The sequence below is a fragment of the Acomys minous genome (assembly GCF_964271855.1).
Source record: "Acomys minous genome assembly, chromosome: 4".
In the NCBI taxonomy this organism is placed as follows: domain Eukaryota; kingdom Metazoa; phylum Chordata; class Mammalia; order Rodentia; family Muridae; genus Acomys; species Acomys minous.
The window spans coordinates 95739394-95758673 of record NC_140486.1 but is presented as its reverse complement, the minus strand read 5'-3'; the positions used below and the strand labels follow the sequence as shown (position 1 = coordinate 95758673).

Below are 19280 nucleotides of genomic sequence, written 5' to 3'. Positions count from 1 at the left end.
ATGCTCTATCCTTCAAATTTAGAGGAACTGCCAAATAGCTTCAAAAAAAAAAAATAGCTGAGCCACAACCCGTAAAGAGTGTACATGGGGTTAATCTGCTGAATACTTAGGCCTGTGTACTCATCTCTTTATCCCATTATCAATTTCCTATTTAGGAACCATCATCTCTAGCCTGGACTGTGGCCCTTATGATTGGCCAGGCAACCATTCTTCAAGCTTCTCAATCCATCTTCCTCACTTCCATAAGAGTCATTTCTTTGTAAAGCACAGACTTCATTGCATCATCCCTTTGTAAGGTTGCAGATATATGATGTGGCCTCAAAGACTCACCCTGGAGCCAGCTCATCTGCTTCTGCTCCTTCCCTTATAAACCCTGCATGCTCAGCTTCCAACACCGTTCACTTACAATGAATTTATTTGGGTTTTGGAAGATGTTAGAAGCTATATTTTGTTGAGATGTATCGTTGTCTTCCACAATTGTCATCAAACAAATATGTATTAGATACCTACATGTTACAGAACTTGAGATTTAAAAGTATCACTTTAATTAATTATAAGCAATCATTGGTCAGTCACTGTGTGCCAATTAAAAGTAACAAGTATTTAGGGTTTTTAAGGTTAATTTAGACAAAGTAAGTCTGCAGTGTACAAAAGAAACCATATACTCTGCAGGCAAGAGTATATCTTCAAGTCTATATTTGTTGGGGAAATACTTACAAAATTGTATTATGTAATTGTACATATTCACTGTAGCACCCCTGTCTGTGCCACAGTTAAATACAGTTATGGGTGAGCAACTGACTGACAATCACAACTAGAGATGGCCCAGTATATTGTGGCACGCCTTTGATCCTAGCACTCAGGAGACAGGTGGACCTCTGCAAATCTAAGACCAACCTGGTCTACACAGGAAGTTCCCAGGGCAGCCATGGCTACACAGTAAGATTCTGTCTCAAGAAACAAACAGACAGTTCTGGACAGATGGGTCAGTGCTTAGGAGCACTGTCTGTTCTTCCAAAGGTCCCGAGTGTAAATTATGATGTATTATTGGATGACGTTATTTCACTCATTCACTAAAATACTAATCAAAAGTTTGCTGTGGGCCAGGTACTACCCCAAACACTTGTGATACAAAATCTTCTGCTGTCATGAATATTCATTTTAGAATTAAAAAAAAAAGACAAACAATAAACCAATAACTGAGAAAGCATTTTATTGTTGTTCAGGCAAGCACTATACCACTGAGCCATACTCTCAGCGCAAGTGAGCATTTAAATGGCCACAAGAGGGAGAAGAAGAACAAAACAGGCTGTGTGGCAGCAAAAGCTTACAATGGGTGGTAACTGTGAGCAAAGCGCTCAGAAAAGGCCACATGGGCAAGAATTTGTGTCATGGGTCATTAGAGAAGAGAGCTGAGCTATAGAATAATGGCAACACACGCACACGCACACGCAACACACACACACACGCAACACACACACACAGCGTTGCTAATCATTCATGAACAGAAGTTCATGAAAGCAAGACTGATGCAGCATGGACATGCTCAAGGATCTTTGGGACCTGCACAGATCTCTCAGGAGTGGAGGGGAGAGTCGGCCTAGCTCTGTTATTGATCAAAGGCTTCTTAAAGTTTTTCCGCATGAGGTTCCTTTTCACCGGAGGCATTTTCATAAAGCCACAGGTATACACATATGTGAAAGTGTACAAGTCAAATACTTAACGATAAGAAATTAGACAGAGCTTTATTTTAAGCCAGACACAATGCGTACCTCTGCAATCTCAATACTATGGAGTATAAGCTGGAAGGTCACTGATTTTGATCAACTCAGTCCATACGGCAAGTTCTAGGCCAGTCAGAGCTACATACAGCTGTTTGAGATCCTGCCTCGAAACACCAAAATAAGAAAGAAAAAACAAAAGACATTTAGGAAAATTATTGGAACACAATAAATTTTACTACTTACTAAAGATACAAGCAAACTCTGCATACTAATGAGATGAACGTGCTTCTTTTTACATAATATTATGTCTTGGCTGAGTATTTGACAGTGCAGGAAGCCGAATATCTCCAATGTTTTTCAGAGTCAGTCAATATTTTGACTATGCAATCAACTGTGTTGAGAGCATGGCTTTACAAAATGGAAAAAGTGTGTTTAGGGCCACTTCAGAAATTCTTGGAAACTCTGTCCTAATCTCAAATTAAATTCATTTAATGATTTTTTTTAAATGAAACTCAACTCAGCAATTCGGAAAGCAATATTTAAAATCAAACATCTGAACACAGTACAACCCAAAGATGTACTAATTTGATTTTTTTTTTTTTACATCCTGTGATGGCTATGCTTGGTTATCAATTTGACTACATCTGGAATTAATTAAACTCTGAAGATGGAGGGCACATCTGTGAGGAATTTTTGCTTAATTTGAAGTAGGTAGAACCACTTCTAATTCAGATCGTTGAGGTAGGAAGACAGGTGCCTTTAATCTGAATCTGGAGGCAGGAAGAAACACCATTAATCTGGGCCATGGCTCTACTGCAAGCTTATTTAAGGACATGGAAGAAGAAGAAAACATTTGTTCTTTGCCTGTTACTCTGACTAACATACATCACGAGGAACTGTGGTATAAAAATGTTAAAAAGCAAAAAAAAAAAAATGTTAAAAAGCTTTTTTCTAATCTAATCATTGCATTTCTATATAAGGAAAAAAAGCTTTGCACAGTGAAAGCACTGCAGTTTATAACATGACTGTTTGAGATCTGAGGACTGAGGTGGGCTTGGGCAGGTGTAAACACGTATGATGCAAAGCACACGTGAACTCACAAGCAAAGCTACAGTGGAGCCGTGCAATGCAACATGGACCAGCACTGCCAGGAAACCTTCACCATTCATGTCATGTTTGAATTTGAATTTCGGACCCTGCACCCTTAAAAAACCTCTTACAGTTGCCAAACTTTTCACAACCCCCACATGTCACAGCCCACAGTTTAAGAAGCTATGCTCTTATGAGCACCAGCATCACATGGGCTACAGATGAGCCTACAAGATGCTCAGAGTCCAGTCATTCCCCAACACCAGTTATTTTTGTTACTGCCCACATACTCCCTCAAGAAGGAAAAATTTTAAAACCCGAAACATCAACAAGGATTGACTTGAATTATTTCAGGGACAGCGGAGTGTCAGGAAGCCAGAAAGGGTTTCCATGTGTCACAGCATCAATAGGCAGTGATAAATAGGTGAGAAGTGGGAGGGAACACCAGGGGCAGTTGCACTACATTCTCTATATGTGGATGAGAAGGCAGGGAAAGGGAGATATGCTGGCCGGGGTGTGGCATGTGGTCCAGGGCCTGAGCAGCAGGTGTTCTTGAATTCTCTAGAAAGTATCTGCATGGGACACCAGCTCACTGGTGATCTTGCTTGGCCTTCCAAATTCAAATCATTGAGATCTAGAATGTCAGGTGACAAATTTGTTCACCCTGAGTGTACTTAGTAAATGAACTATGCCTAACAACAATATGACAGTCTTTTTTACTTTCCTTTTTATTTTAAATGAACATTTTATAAATAAAAGCAACAGTGCTCAACCTGTGGGTTGAGACTCCTTGATGGGGAGCCACCTATCAGATATGCAACATACCAGTAGTTACATTAAAATTCATAACAGTAGCGAAATTGCACCTATGAAGCAGCAATGAAATAATTTTATGGTTGGGCATCCCTACCACATGAGGAATTGTATTAAAGGGTTGCAGCATTGGGAAGGTTGAGAACCACTGGATAAAAATTAAGCTGGGGATGTACCTCAGTGGCAGAGCACTTGCCTGGCATCTGCAAGGCTCTGGGTTTTATCTCCAGCACTACGATTTAAAAATATATAGTAACATATAAGTATAATTTCTGAAGCCAAGCATTGCTAAACTGTATCATGGGGAATCGCCTCCCCATACTCACTTTTCATTACCTTTGCTAATATTCACGGTGGTACTCTTTACCTATTTCACCAGATTGCAAGCCCAAAGCCTGAAGCTAAGATAATAGCATGGCACCTTATGGGGCTGAGGTTCTGTGGCTGGGTGGGTGTCCCAATCCCTCCTCTGGAAGTCTTGGCTCGTTACAGCAGATGGCCAGTTCAGGCTCCATACCCCTCACTGCTAATAGTCTTAGGGTCTATTGTCCTAGGTTTCTAGCTTATGCCAGAGATGCTCCCTCATCCCTCCTCTTCCCAGCTCTCCCCATCCCCCCCACAGTCCCCTCCATCCCTTCATCCCCTCCCCTTATGTCCAATTTATTTCTCCTTCTCTGTGAAATTCAAGCATCCCCCCTTGGCCCCTTTTTGTTGCTTAGCTTCTTCGGGTGCGCGGATTGTAGCATGGTTATCTTGCACTTTACGACTAACATCCAGTTATAAGTGAATGCATGCCATGTTTGTCTCTCTGGGTCTGGGTTACCTCACTCAGGATGATCTTTAATAGTTCCATCCATTTGCCTGTGAATTTCATGATTTCTTTGTTTTTAATGACTAATACACCACTGTATAAATGTACCACAGTTTGTTTATTCATTCTTTGGTTGAGGGACATCTGAGTTGTTGCCAGATTCTGGGTATTATGAATAAAGTTGCTATAAACACAGTTGAGCAAGTGTCCTTGTGGTATAGTAGGTATAGTCTTTTGGGTATACGGCCAGGAATAGTGTAGCTGGGTCTTGAGGTAGATCTATTCTCAACTGGTCCTGCCTATGAGATGTGCAGGGATAAAAGATTGAGGAGAATTTGAGGGAAGGGCCTACTAATGACTGGCCCAGCTTGAAATCCATGCCATGAGAGGGAGTCCACCCCTGACACTATTAATGATATTCTGCTATACTGGCAGACAGGAGCCCAGTGTCATCAGACAGGCTTCACCTAGCAACTCATAAAAAACAGTACAGAGTCCCACAGCCAAATGTTAAGTAGAGCTGAGAGGAAGGATTTAAGGAGCCAGAGGAGTCAAGGACATCACACACACACACACACACACACACACACACACACACACACACACACACACACACAAAACAAACAAACAAACAAACAAACAAACAAACTTACAGAATCAACTAGTCTGGCCCCATAGGGGCTCATAGAGACTAAACTGCCAACCAGAGAGAATGTGTGGGATGGACCTAGGTCCTCTGAACTTATGTAAGAGTTGTGCATGTGGGTCTTCATGTGGGACTCTTAGAGTGGGAACAGGGCCTGGCTCTGACCACGCTGCCTTCCCTTTGCAGCCCTCTCTCCTAACGGGGATGCCTTGTCTAGCCTCATCTTTTTACAAGTTGATATGCCAAGGTTGGTTGATATCCACGGGAGGCCTCCCCTTTTCTGAGGAGAAAGGGAGGAGAGGTGGATGGGGGGGGGAGATGAGAGGGAGAAACTGGGAGTAGAGGAGGGAGAGGAAGCTGTGATTGGGCTGTAAAATAAATAAATGACTTAATTAATAAAAAAAGATAATAGCATGGGCATTTTTCTAGTCTTCTGCATCAATTATTAAAATCCTATTGGGGGGGCAAGAAGTTTTAACTGTCGTCCTCATCTCAGCCCCATTTCTCCCCAGATAGTTACGTCACATTTTGGAGCTTCATTGAGCCCCAATGATTACAGTATTAGAGCTGTTGGGGTTCTACCCCCAGCTAAGGCACTGCTATCTATCATTCTCCCATGGGGCACATGGTCTTTTTGTTTTTGTTGTTGTTAACTAAATGTTCCAGGTGTCTTTGCTAATTCAGTGCAGCTTACTACAACTTTTTGAATAATTCAACCGTATCTCATAGCTCTCTTCCTCTCGTCCTCAGGAACACACGTTTCAGAGACACATCTCCGTAAACCCCATCACACTGTGAAGTCCCACAAGGGCTAGCGCAGATCTGCCTTCCTTCTCCGCCCAAGCACAGTCCTCAGCATGTGGAAGGCTGTCAAAAGGCATTTGTAGGAGAAAGGAAAGGGGAGAAAGGAGAAAAACAGCATGAAGGTAAAGCTCGATGGGACAGGGAGGAGTAAGAAAGTGAAGACATTAACTATCCAAATCATCAATGGTCCCTTTCACCTCACGATATAAGTAAATAAAGACTTCTGAGTGTTTTGGTCAACCATGGCCACAATACGGCTTGGCGTTGAACGACTCTCACGTGCGTGGTTTAGGCATCTGTTCTCTTGGCTTGTGAGTTCCTTGGGCAGCTGCGCAGCCTTGCTTTGAGCTTCAGCATCTGGACAGTGGAAGACGTCGAGCACAAGCTGACTCCACGAGTCTCTCTGTTCTCCTCTGACCAGCAACAGTGCAGTTACTCTGTGAGAAATCACAGAGGGCGGCACTCACGCGGAACTGTCACCATTATTTCCACTCACATTCTGTTAAAGTCACACACTCCAGGCTAACTTCATTGGTTAGGAAATCAGATTGAATCCACGCTGGTGAGTGGTACCTCAGAGTCACAGAGCAAGGGGTGTGCGTATTTATTCTGATAAAGACAATATTTCATTATCTACCCCTTTAGCTTCTTGTTGTGCTATGTGCCCTTTTTTTGGGTGTCAATCTGTGTGTATGTGTGTGTGTGTGTGTGTGTGTCTGTGTGTGTAAGTGGTGTGTGTGTGTGTGTGGTATGTATGTCGTGTGTATGTTGTGTGTGTCTGGTATGTGTGTGGTGTGTGTGTATGTGGTGTGTGTGATGTGCATATGTGTGTGTTGTGTGCTGTGCATTATATATGTACGTGTGGTGTGTGTGTGTGGTGTGTGTATGTGTGGTGTGCTGTGCATTATATATGTGTGTGTATGTGTGGTGTGTGTGATATGTACGTTTTATATAGTGTGTTAATGTGATGTGTGTCATGTGTATGTGTACGGTGTTTATGTGTGTGTGGTATCATATGTGTGTGTGTTATATGTGTGTGTGGTGTGGTATGTGTGTGTTTGTGTGTGTGTGTAGTGTGTGTGTAGTATGTATGTTTGTGTATGGTGTGTGTGTGGTGTGATGTGTGTGTGTGTGTGGTGTGTATGTACGTGTGTGGTGTGGATGTGGTGTGGATGTGTATGGTGTGTGTGTGTGATGTGGCATGTGCGTGTATATGTGTGTGGTGTGTATGTGTGTGGTGTGCACGTGTGTGTATGTGTGGTGTGTATGTTTGTATATGGTGTGTATGTTTGTATATGGTGTGTGTGGTGTGTATGTGTATGTGGTATGTATATGTGTGCAAGTTGTGTGTATGTGTGTGTGTGTGTGTGTGTGTGTGTGTGTGTGTGTGTGTACAGGTATTTATAAAGGCCAGAAGGATGTGACTGATCCCCCAGAACTGGAGTTACAGATGGTTGTGTAGCACCCAGTCTGAGTGTTGGGACATGAAACTTGATCCATTGTACAAACAGCAAGTGTTCTTAACCAGTGATCTGTCTCTCCATTTTCCCATAATAAAAATCTATTATGGGTTCCATCTGCTAAAAATCATAGAAGTCAACAGCTCTCCTAATTGCCTTGACATAGATTTAGGTGGTGCAAGATAACACATCATCTTCTATCCTACATCTGTCCACCACACTAAAACCACAGAAACACGTTTGTCCAGCACGGTTCCGTGACAATGTGTGCCATCACTCAATTATCGCCCTTATTGTCCTCCTCTCTTCCAGCACTACTGATTCCACCTGGCTTTCTGCAATTGTGATGTCACCAGTGGGACTGGCCAGCTCACACACAAACAGCCACTGTCTTTTGTAACTGGAGAAGCTCATGAATAGCATATCTTGCAGATTACTTAGGGGAATTGGGGCATCATTACATATACTCCAGAATTCAGTGACCATGGACAGTTTAGCTAAGCCCTCCCAGCCTCTCACTCAGGTGCTTACAGAGGGTGGTGCACGGACTGGGCTCAGTATCCCAGGATTTTCTAAGCCTCAGTCTCCTATTTGAACACAAGCAAAGCAAATCTGCATAATCAGGGTCACTGCACACTGGGTCTATAGGAGTCTGTCTTCCGACACTGATTGTGGTGGCCCCCAGGTGTGTATCATGCTCTGTGCCATGGTGGATAATGATCCTTGACAAAGGTAAAACTTGCTGAAAATTCATATTCAAACCATAGAATCAGAAACATTTCCAAGGATAGCAACTTAACTTTTCCCTTTTGTGACTTAGTAATTAGTATGTATTAGTAGAAGACACAAGGTAGATGATTAAATAGCCTAAGTAAGGGCATATTATTATGCCTGATTCTGTTTCAGTGAATTATTTCAACAAATTGATCATCAGATTTCAGGCTATAAATTATATACACATATAATAAATAATTTATTATTTTATAGTATATGTATAATTGATTAAATGTTAAGGAATTATATATTGTTAATTATATAATTAATAATGTTAGCAATATTATGTACTATGTTTTATATATAGTTAATTATATATGTATGTATATATGTAATTTATTTGATACATATGACTCAAGTACAAGGTTAGCTAAGGCCACAGGAAGAGAAGAAAGGAGAGCAATGTGTAAATTTTTTCTATTCTTTTTTTTTTTTTTTTTTTTGCAATATGTAATTTTTAAATTAACTGAGCCTTTCCTGGAATAGTAAAAGTCTTTCTGTTCACAAGGGCAACAGTGCTTTTCATTATTGTGCAAAGGAAGGATTTATAAGCTTTTCTTTAATCCTAAAAGCACCCATATAAAGTTTATTTGAATTTACCTTCATAGGCATTTCAGAAAACAGCACTGCTAATCTGAAGCCACTGCACTTATCAATGGTGTGCACCGCTACTGTGGGGAGCTGTGCTAAATTCTGCCATGTCAGAAATCCTGTGCTTAGGCTGCATGCTGTGACCTTCCAGTTCCTGACCTTTGCCTCAGGAGGTCTTGTGTTCTAGGCTATCCTTGGACTATTTACTGTTAAAAGAAAGTCCCAACTTGGAACCACCCAGAGGATCAAGGAAGTTCTTACAGGGAACTACTCAGAGAAACAGGAAGTTCTTACAGGGAGCTACTCAGAGAAATAGGAACTTCTTCTACAGGGAACTACTCAGAGAAATAGGAAATTCTTCTACAGGGAGCGATTCAGGCTATTGTATTTTTGCCTGGGGGCTAGGGTGAGTGAGATTAGAATAGATCCTATTGACCTTGCTCTATACGTATTCTTACTAGTCAGCATTTAAGTGAGTCTTGATCAGAAATTTCTAGACTTGACTCGTTATTTCTCGCATCTCTGTACCCTACTTTCAATCCCCACTCCCTCTTTCAGGTGAACCCTGATTCGATTTGTCCCAGGGGCTGGGACACATGAGCTACTGCCTGTCTTTTTAGCCAAGCCCCTGTAAGAACGGCTGGCCTACCATCGTAGCAAGCAAAAGGATGGTAGGCACTGAGGAATTCTCCTCTTAGACCAGAATAGGATGACAAGTTTTATTGAGCACAGTGTAAGGGGGCAGCAGGTTACACAGTAACTACAGTAGAGCCTGAAGAAGAGGGCAACAGACTGGAGCTAGGGGGTCTCAAGCTGAAAGAAATTCAGATTGGCCAGTGCACAGTTCTGGGTGGTGTTGTGGGGCAGGGGTACTGTGAGCTGCTGGGTATATAGTTTCCGCTTGGGCAATCTTTGTCATGCAAATTGGAACTATGAAAAATAAGACCATGACAATAAGGGCAGCCCTGTTTGATCACAGATCTACCCTGGTGAAAGGTCAGATGGCTGGACTTTGGGCTGTTGCTCCGTGGTGTCAGATTAGAGCATTCTGAAGCTAGAAATTTGAGATCCCTGGGTCACAATTGTAAAATTCTCTGGAGTCTGGATTACTTTTCTGGGCCTGATTGATGGCCATCTTTGAACTATATTGCTGATCTGGGATTTCTCCATTAATATTTCTTAATCTTGCCAACCATTGCTTTTTAGCTGCAAGTCGGCCTATCAGATAATAAAATAACTGATTAACAGAGGGCATAGTATGAATGGAAAACTATTTTCATGAATACTTGTGCCCTTACTTGTGATTTGGTATTCCATTCATTCCTCAATTCATATTCCCATTAGCTAAACACTACTGTTTCCTATAATAAACTAAAATATCAGTATTTCATGGCATTCCGAGTGAGCACAGTGCCCCCCAGGTACGTCATCACCTGAATAGTTTGAGGCTCTCTGCTGCACAGTACATTTTTTGATGAAGTAATGTCTTCTGAGTTCCGAACATCTAATTGAAAAGTAAACCCTTGGAAGATAATCAGGTTATAATAACAAAGTCACAAAATACATATTTGTGCTTTTTTTTTTTAATTCTAGGCACTTCCGCTTCAACACCACACCAAGGCTCATCCAAGAGTCCTATCTGTCAGGCTGGGGCTGCAGTCTTCAAGATGAAGAAATGGAAACACAGAACATCAAAGTACAGTTTCCAAGCTTCCACAGTAAGTATCATAGCTGGGGTTCAGCTTCTGCTCCCACAGTAAATCTCACATTCATTTTCAGAGTTCATGTCACTATCTTCATTTTCCATGAAAGAGATGTGTGAAAGAGATGTCCCAAGTATTGTACAGCAACAAAGCCAAGAGAGGAAACAGTAGCATGCAAAAATCAAACCTGAACACAATCATTTCCTTTCAAGGACCTGGAGGTCTTAGAGGAGCTTAAAGTAATTTCACCCACGGGGGTACCATTTTCTCTGGGAAGGGAGATATTAAAACCTTGAGCAACAGAATCTTGAAGTGTTAGTCTGGTCAAAAAGCATTGCGAAGAGACATCCTGTAAAATAAAGCCATGCTCACATCAAAAAGGATGATGCAGACAACACTGCTGTGTTGGATTTTTCAGCAGGAAATTTTATTCAGAAAATAATTCTGTCCAGCTGAATATTTCATTGAGTCCTGTTAATGTAATAGCCGCTGTATAATGACAAGGGAAGCATGAAGATTGCATGTTTAGGGAAGAAAATATGGTGTGGGCTAAACCTGTACTCTGCACACTGTCTGAAGGTCACAACCTAGCAGACAATATATGAATGGGTCCTTGCACTTCGTTCCTCCCAAACACAAACCAAGTTAGCAACATCTGCATGGCATTCTGGCATGAGCTCCACTATGGCCCGTGCCTTCGCTTCGGTTGGAAGGGAAACAGAGGCATTAAGGAACCCCAAATAAAGTTGTTTGTTTTTTTTTTAAATCAAAGCTTAAACACTAAAGCTTCCCCCAATGAGATGTGTTTTTATGTTTTGTTTTGTTCTGTTTATATTTGTTTAGTTTTGTTTTGTTTTGTTTTGTTTTTCTTTGGGGAGAGAGGTTGCAAGGGCATAGGGTGGATATGAAGGGATGAGGAGATGAGTGGGATTGGGGTGCATGTGTGAACTTCACAAAGAATCAATAAAATAAAATAAAAACAGTTTCTGTATAGCTTAATCCACATGCTTAGTAACCATTTACTCAATCAACCCAAAGGTCCAGAGAATGAGCAATATATGTGGTCTGTCTTAATTAAAGCCTGGCTCCAATGACTCATTTTTACGTATTTCAAATGCTAATATTTCATGTTTACACTTATTGTAAAAAGAAGAATATACTTGAAAGTTAATGTGTCAAGCCAAAAGCAAAGCATTTTCTTCCTTAAGACAGGAATCCGCAATGTCTACTCGACTTTGATTGTCATTCTCTAAACCAGGGCAACCGAAAAACATTTTAATCTCTGATCCAGCATACACTTGACTTTTGTATCCAACTTCTCTTTTATTAATTATTAATATAAATATTGAGGATAACGAGGAGATGAATTTTAATGACTGCCTTATGTAAAAGATAATCACTGTTCAGTTGGGAAATAAATTGCTTACCATTCTCCCATATGCCTTTAGGAGGCTTCAAACAATATGGCAGCCGGGGGGGGGGGGGGGGGGGGAGGGGAGAATGGGGTAGCAGGGGGGCCGGAATGTGGGATATCCCATCACTACAAGATAATAGGCACAACAATGATGAGTCTACCAGAGTCTACAGGAAACAGGACATGATAAGGAAACCACACAGAAGGGGCATGTTACCACAATCTGGGGAGCAAGTGTGTAGATCCTAAGGAAAGGCTTTGTGATACGATCCATGTGTAGTCGTGTGTATCAAAGGATGAGCCCAGAGAAGCTGAAATCGCTGGACAACTGAGAGCAAGGGTCAGTACAGAGCTGCCCTCTCAGGTTTTTATGATTTCTTGAAGAGTGTACAAGATGGGCAGATAACACAGTCTCCCGTGACTGACATTTAATAGCATTACTTTTATACACAGTGACTAGAATCTGTATTAACAGGAGGGCCCAGGGATGTCTATATTTCTCAATGAATTTAATTCCCTTGACTACTGCCCAACAAAGATAAATACAAAAGATATTTGCAATCTGGAGGATGTTATGTACAGTTAATATGATATCATCATTGTTAGAATGAGTGCAATTTAAAGGAAGATAAACTTCAGTTCATTATCAAGGCCTAGCAGCCTAACAGGGTTCCTCATAAAGCAGAGAACCAGCGGTGTTTAGTCAACATCAGTGCTTGGAATATGTCACAAAGGGGAGTACATCTTCAGGAAACAGCTGCTAAAGCATGACTTCTAGTTTCTCACAATATTTTATGCACCTCCTAATCTATTCTGCCCTATTTTTACAAAAGTATCTGGCCGTAAAACTTTAAACCCCTACCCAGATCTAGCCAATGGTCAGAACAGTCTCCACAGTAGAGTGGAGAGTGGGATATTACTTTCTCACATACTCTGGTGCCTCACCTTTGACCATGTCCCCTGGAGGGGGAGACCTGGTGACACTCAGAGGAAGGACAGCAGGTTACCAAGAAGAGACGTGATACCCTATGTACATATACAGGGGGAGGTAATCCCCCTCAGGAACAGTCATTGGGGAGGGCAGTAAGGGGAAAATGGGAGGGAGGGAAGAATGGGAGGATACAAGGGATGGGATAACCATTGAGATGTAACAAGAATAAATTAATAAAAAAAGGAGAAAAAAAGAGAAATGTATGGGAAAGGATGGTTGCTATATAACCAACCATGATTTAAGATCTATTCCACAAGATGAGAATCAAACCTGGTACTGTAAACCTGGCCAAAGACCAGTGCCTGGGGAAGTCAAAGGCACTAGTGAACCCATTACACTTATTTTGGTAAACAGATGTAGTATCAAACCTCTTTCTAAGCATTTACCTTTTATGTTCATAGATTAGTGTAGCTCTTAGACCTCATCAGAGAAGCTTCTTAGTGGGCAGTGGTTAATAGACCCACAGCTGGTTAAGTGCAGAGAATAGAGGGAGTGCTCACCCCTAAGTAGGGCATCTGTAACATACACCCCATATGGCTCAGGGAACATCACAGAAGAGGGGGCCGAAAGACTGTAAGTCAGAGGTTAGGAGGCACTGTTGTGAAACAGTGTGTTTTAGATGTTGTGCAGCCGGTGTACTCATGGACTCACAAGAGCTAATGAATGTTCCAGAATGAATGAGAGAGACCACGATGAGGTCCCACCCCTCGCTAAAGGACTATCAGAAGATGATGGTTTCTGGGAGATGAAGGATCATTTTTCTTCAGGAGTGTAGCACACACACCCCCGCCCCCCACGCACACACACAGAGTAAGTGGCCTACTCCAGTGGCTGGCCCTATGTTCATGTGCCTGTGGACAGCACAAATTGAAAAATTGAACTCAATGGATTATAAACAAAGGACAAGAGGTCGGGGGAAGATGTGAGGGTTATTGGGGAGAAGCTAGAGGGGAAAATGTAGGGTGTGGATATGATCACAGTAAATTATATGTATATAATAAATTATCAAATAATACACAGGAAATATAATTTAAAAGAGAAATATGGGCAAGGATCAATATGGAGTTATATAATGTCATCACAAAGTAATGACAAGATAGAAACCATCACTCAAATTGGTTCTGTATTCATCATATGAATGTATTGATATCACATATCAGTAAAAAAAAAAAGTTAGTGATTCAAGGAGTTGGATTTGATCAGTATTTGATCAGTACACACTGCACACATGTATCAAATCATTACAGTGTGCACCAAAAATCCATACAATTAAAATAATGATAGCAAAACCTTCAAGTACTTTTAGCAATAAACATAAAACTCAAATATAATTTTATGTATAGTTATGTATGTGTTTTCTTTTGGGGGATATACCAAAGTAAGCTTTTATTCCCAACCCTCTAGGGACTAGGTTATAAACATCCTTACATTTCCCAAGCACAATTCATCTTTGAGAAAACTAGCTGTCGGGTGTCGGAGTCACATGAATACAGTGTGCATGACCTTTCAACGTGTTTTTATTCTTAAAGCATCACCATGAGCTTCAGAAAAGCAATGGCCCCTTACTCTGTAGGGAAACTTGTAGTTTGTTGCAGCGTCTTATCTCTGCAGTCTGGCTGTGTTTAACTTCCACAGTGGAACAGTTGTGATCGCATCAGCCAAGTAGCAGAGATGGATTCTTTACAAGCAAAGGGGAAATTATGTTTTAAAGGAACCCTAAGATTGGAAGAATTGAGAGCATTAGAGGGGACTATCAGAAGGTCAAGACCTTCCTAATACTAGTTGGTGAATTGCTGTAATTTAGTTTGTGCTTATCTCAGAAAAGTAAACAAATAAAAATAAATCTGTGTGTTATTTCTCCATAAAGAATTCTATTCAACTATCTCTTCTGACCATGCTTCACGCTTTCAAGTTGCAAAGCCCTGAAACAAAACACCCAGTCAGCACAGTTTAAGCTATATGCCCAATCCATCACAGCACGAGGAGAGGAGACACGCCCTAAAGACCCATCTGTGACAGAATACACAGAATCTTACCTCCCACGCAAGACTCAGAGTATTTCAGAGGCGACTTCTCACAAAGAAAACAAAGCACTCTGGGAATCATGCATTGCGTTCACAGTAAAAGGACAGGACATTTATTGAATTAAGGCACACTGTAATTTTAATCCTGGCCACCTCAAAAATCAATTTTTCCTATGTGTTTCTTCTCCAAAGTTGAGACTACTTGTACTACTCTCCCATCCACTTAGTTTATGTATAAAGCAAGGGACTAGCCAAAGTTTTACTATATAAAATATTTGCCTGTAGAAGGATCCTGCCTTGCAGTACGGATCAAGTGGCCTAGTTTCTGTGTGAGACCATTATTTAAAACCCAGACCATTTCAGTGTATTAATGAGCTGTCGTTGTCTGAGAGCTGTTTCCCAATGTCCTGGTTTCTTCTTTGGGTTGCCATTGTCCTCTTATGGCCTAAATATTTTTATACATAACAATGCCCTAGTGCTCGTAGCCTGGGTGATTTAGCTCATTTTCCAGTCAAATCATTATGTCTTCCCAGTTATCATGTCTCTCTCAGGGCTGGAGCTGCAGGCAAATTACAGCCGTACATTTAAAGCAAACAGAATATGAATGCTAAGCAGTTATTTTAATTAATCAGAATATCAAGGACCAGGATATACAATGTGTTCTCTTAGGGGTTATAATTTTTTCAGGGCTTCAAAGAAGAACAAGTAAGACATTCCAAGCCCTGACGCTGAAGTAAGTTTATTGAGGGACCACCACGCAGGACTGTAACTCACCTCTTGCCTTTTATTCACACAGTGATTCCTGGAGCGAGCAGGCACACTTTGACTAAAATGGTAACCAGCTCCAGCACCAACCTGATTGCCACAGGTGCTCATTTGTAATGTTGGTACCTGCTAGTCAGAAGGGGATAGATGGCCACTGTCTTCCAGCAGGTGAGTCAGTCGGCAGACAATGTTCTAAAGGCACACCGTTGCAAGCCAAATTTGTTTCACAGCTGAAGGTTCCCAATAGTCCCCATCACAATACTGATGGTAAATTGCTGTGATTTAGTTTGCTGCCTCTAGCCGCTGTGGCTCCTCACCTGAGTGCACTTGTGCCTCAGGGAAGGTGTTCTAAAGGACGCAATGGAACCCATGTGGGGAATGAGAGAAAGAATCAAGGAACTTACTTACCCTTTTGTCTTCCATTTTGGCCTTTCCCACTCTGACCTGGGAGAGCATTTGCTGTGTTTTTGTGGATGTATCCAATAATCAAGACACATAGGAAACATGAATAAAACCACTGATATTGTCTTTGGGAATGGATTAATGATTATCGGAGTCATTGAATTCCATATTGAAAAAAATGTCTTAGTGACTGTTACCTCAGACTTGGATATATTTTTCGCAATTGTCAAAGTAATTTTCATTATTCTTTCTATGGTTTTGATTGGCAACAAACCATCAAATCTTTTTAAAATAAATATTTTTATTTTTATGCTTTTAATATTTATTTATTTTATTTTTATGACTGTGTATGAATGTGTGCGTGCCTGCATGTGTGTGTGTGTTTGTGTGTGTGTGTACATGAGCCTGTGGAGGTGAGAAGGGTGTATCAGATCCTTTGGAACTGAAATTACAGGAGATTGCACACCCCCCACATGAGTGTTGTAAACTGAATTCAGATCCTTTGCAAAAGCAGAAAGTGCTCGTAACAGATGAACCATCTCTCCAGCCAGACATCATGTCCTACTATTTATTAAGTATTTTCCCACTAAGAACTCCAAGTAATATTATCTGAATTTTATTATTTTATTTAGATGAAAGAATGCGCCCTGGTACATCTTGAATTTCATGGTGTGAATCAGAGCCAAGATTGGAGGCTAAATTCCAAGTAAGATACAGCAAGGTTGTTTGGGGGAAGGCATTATCTACAAAAAATAAAACTGCTATTGCTTTTGTTGTGGCTGCACTGCCACTGTTGAAGCACCTGTCTTCCTCATTCGATAGTGGTAGGTTTTCAAGTATAGTTAGCTGGTTGTTTGCTTAATAAGCTCAAACTTGAAAAAGGGGCACCTATTGAAATAATTTGAAGCAACAGTGAAACAGGAACTTTGAGAGATAATATCAAGCCACATTGAACTATTACTTTAAAACTTATCATGGTTTTGGTGAACTATCTCTTTAGGTATTTTCAAATAATGAGATTGTTCGAATAGCGAACTTTCACAGAAAAGGGACTTTATACTCCTATAACCATGAGGGGGCCATGCACAGAGAGTTTTCTTGGGACTAAACAGTTGTTAAAATGACTGGATATTCAAAGCTAGCATCTACAGATAAAACATAACATTTGTCTTTCTGAGGCTGGGTTACCTCATTTAGAGTGATTATTTCCAGATCCATCCACTTACTTCCAAATTTCATTTTTAACAGCTGAATAGTATTCCTCCAGTGTGTAAATGTACCACATATTTAGTATCTATTCTTTGGTTGATGGATATCTATGCTGTTTTCATTTCCTGGCTGTTGTGAGTAGGACAGCAATGGACACTGATGAGAAGGCATGTCTAGAATAGGCTTTGAAGTCTTCTGGGTACATTACCCAAGAGCACTATGGAGTACTACTGAAGTACAGAGCTTCCTCTTTATGTTAAAATCCTTATAGTACAAAGCTGTCATTTCATCTGCAGATTCTCAGAAATTCCAACAGCCAGCACAGTCAGAGGTGTGAACAGATTGTAGTGGCAATAGCCTGGATATATTCTCAGAATGACTGTCCTGTGCTGCGCAAGAGGGAAGGGCTGTAGAGATGAACGCACAACTGCCTGAATCATCAACCTGACCCTCTCTAGCAGCCCAGAGGAGCACTTTTCCCCAGTGAAAGTTTTGTTAAACACCAAGGTCTTGCAACATGAGGATCCCTGTGGAGTGTCATTCAGCATGTGTCATTAAAAATATTCTGAAGGTTTTTTCCCCCTCTCACTTGGTCTTCCAGACAAGAGTCTTAATTTTACCAGCAAAGCTCAGCTCAAGCTGCATAGCTAATCTGTGATAAGAAAAAAAAATATGTCAGGAGGGGCCTCTACTTAACGCTGCTCAGAGGTGGGGAATTGCAAAGCTGGAGTTCCAGTAATCATGAGTGGTGAGGCCCGGAATATAAACCAAGCCTCTGATGACCACACATTTGTGTTAGTGGTTCCCATGCCCTTTCACCAGCTTGCTACTTGATGGCTACAACTTACAGAGCAGTGAGTCAGGAAGGCTTGAAGATGACGCTGGGAGCTTGTGCTTCTTCTTGCAATAGCCTGATAATCATTTAAAACTCTACATCCAGAGTAAGGAAAAGGCCGACCTAAAGGTTTTTAGGGGACAAAATCCTGATGCAGGATACTATTGTATATACCAGGCTTCCTTCCATCTGCATACAAACTAACATCATTTTTAATGAGTCCTAAGTATAAAGAATTAGTAATATTCATATCTCAGAAAGTATTTTTCAATTTGCATATGTTAAACAAAATAATTAGTCCCTTTATGGCATTTTCTTTCATTTAAAATTATTACATTTCTATTTCTTTTGTGTGGATGAAAGTGTGTGTGTCTGTGTGTGTGTGTGTGTGTCTGTGTGTGTGTGTGTGTGTGTGTCTGTGTGTGTGTGTGTGTGTGTGTGTGTGTGTGTGTGTCTGTGTGTGTGTGTAGGCTTGAGTGTGCCACAGTACATGTGTGGAGGTAGGGAACAACTGACAGGAATTAGTTCTCTCCTTCCATCACATAAGGCCCATTGATAAAACTCATATTCAGCCCCTACGGCACTTTCATGCACATTCGTAATGTATTTTGATTATATTCATCTCCAGTACTCTGATATGTACCCTCCCACTGGTCCTCTAATCTTTCAAAAAAGCAACCCTCCTATTCTGTATCATTTTTAAAAATCTAAATTACACACATTAGTGAAACCATTCAGTGTTTGTCCTTTTTACATGTAAAAAATTCTGGATCCAACATCTTAACCATCTCTTTGGCAATGGAGCTTCAGACTCTTGAGGGATTGGAGATGTGCATTCTGGAGGTAATGTGCTCTGCTTTGATCGAACAATTCTCATAGATTAGATGCTATTTTCCATCAGGATAGGCAGGTGGGAGGGAGAGAGATGGGGAGAGGGAGACAGACAGACCATGTTTGGGTTTATTGTTTATATTTTTTTTATAAATGTGTAGCCCAAGAAGGCAACCTGGAAATCACCAAAACATGTAGATGATGACCAGGAGACCCCATAGGGCACCCACATCTATTGCAACATGGCCTGGTGCATTGTATTTAATTAATTGCTTGTTCCCAGAGATCTTTACTGTTCTACAAACAGATGCTCACATACGTCAAGTGATGCGATGTAACCTTGCCTCCAAAATTATCCCTAAATGGCCAATACAAATGGCTCTACATGGGTAGG

General features: G+C 41.0%; 1 long non-coding RNA gene across 1 annotated transcript in view; it reads left to right on the top strand.

Annotated features, from left to right (window-relative positions):
• LOC311595689 overlaps window positions 1–16743 on the top strand; it is a 35218-nt gene extending 18475 nt beyond the window's left edge. The window contains exons 2-3 of the long non-coding RNA XR_014778542.1: window positions 10306–10430; window positions 16644–16743. This is a non-coding gene — a long non-coding RNA (uncharacterized lncRNA). The remainder of the gene's footprint in view (window positions 1–10305; window positions 10431–16643) is intronic.
• The last annotated feature ends 2537 nt before the right edge of the window (window positions 16744–19280 follow it).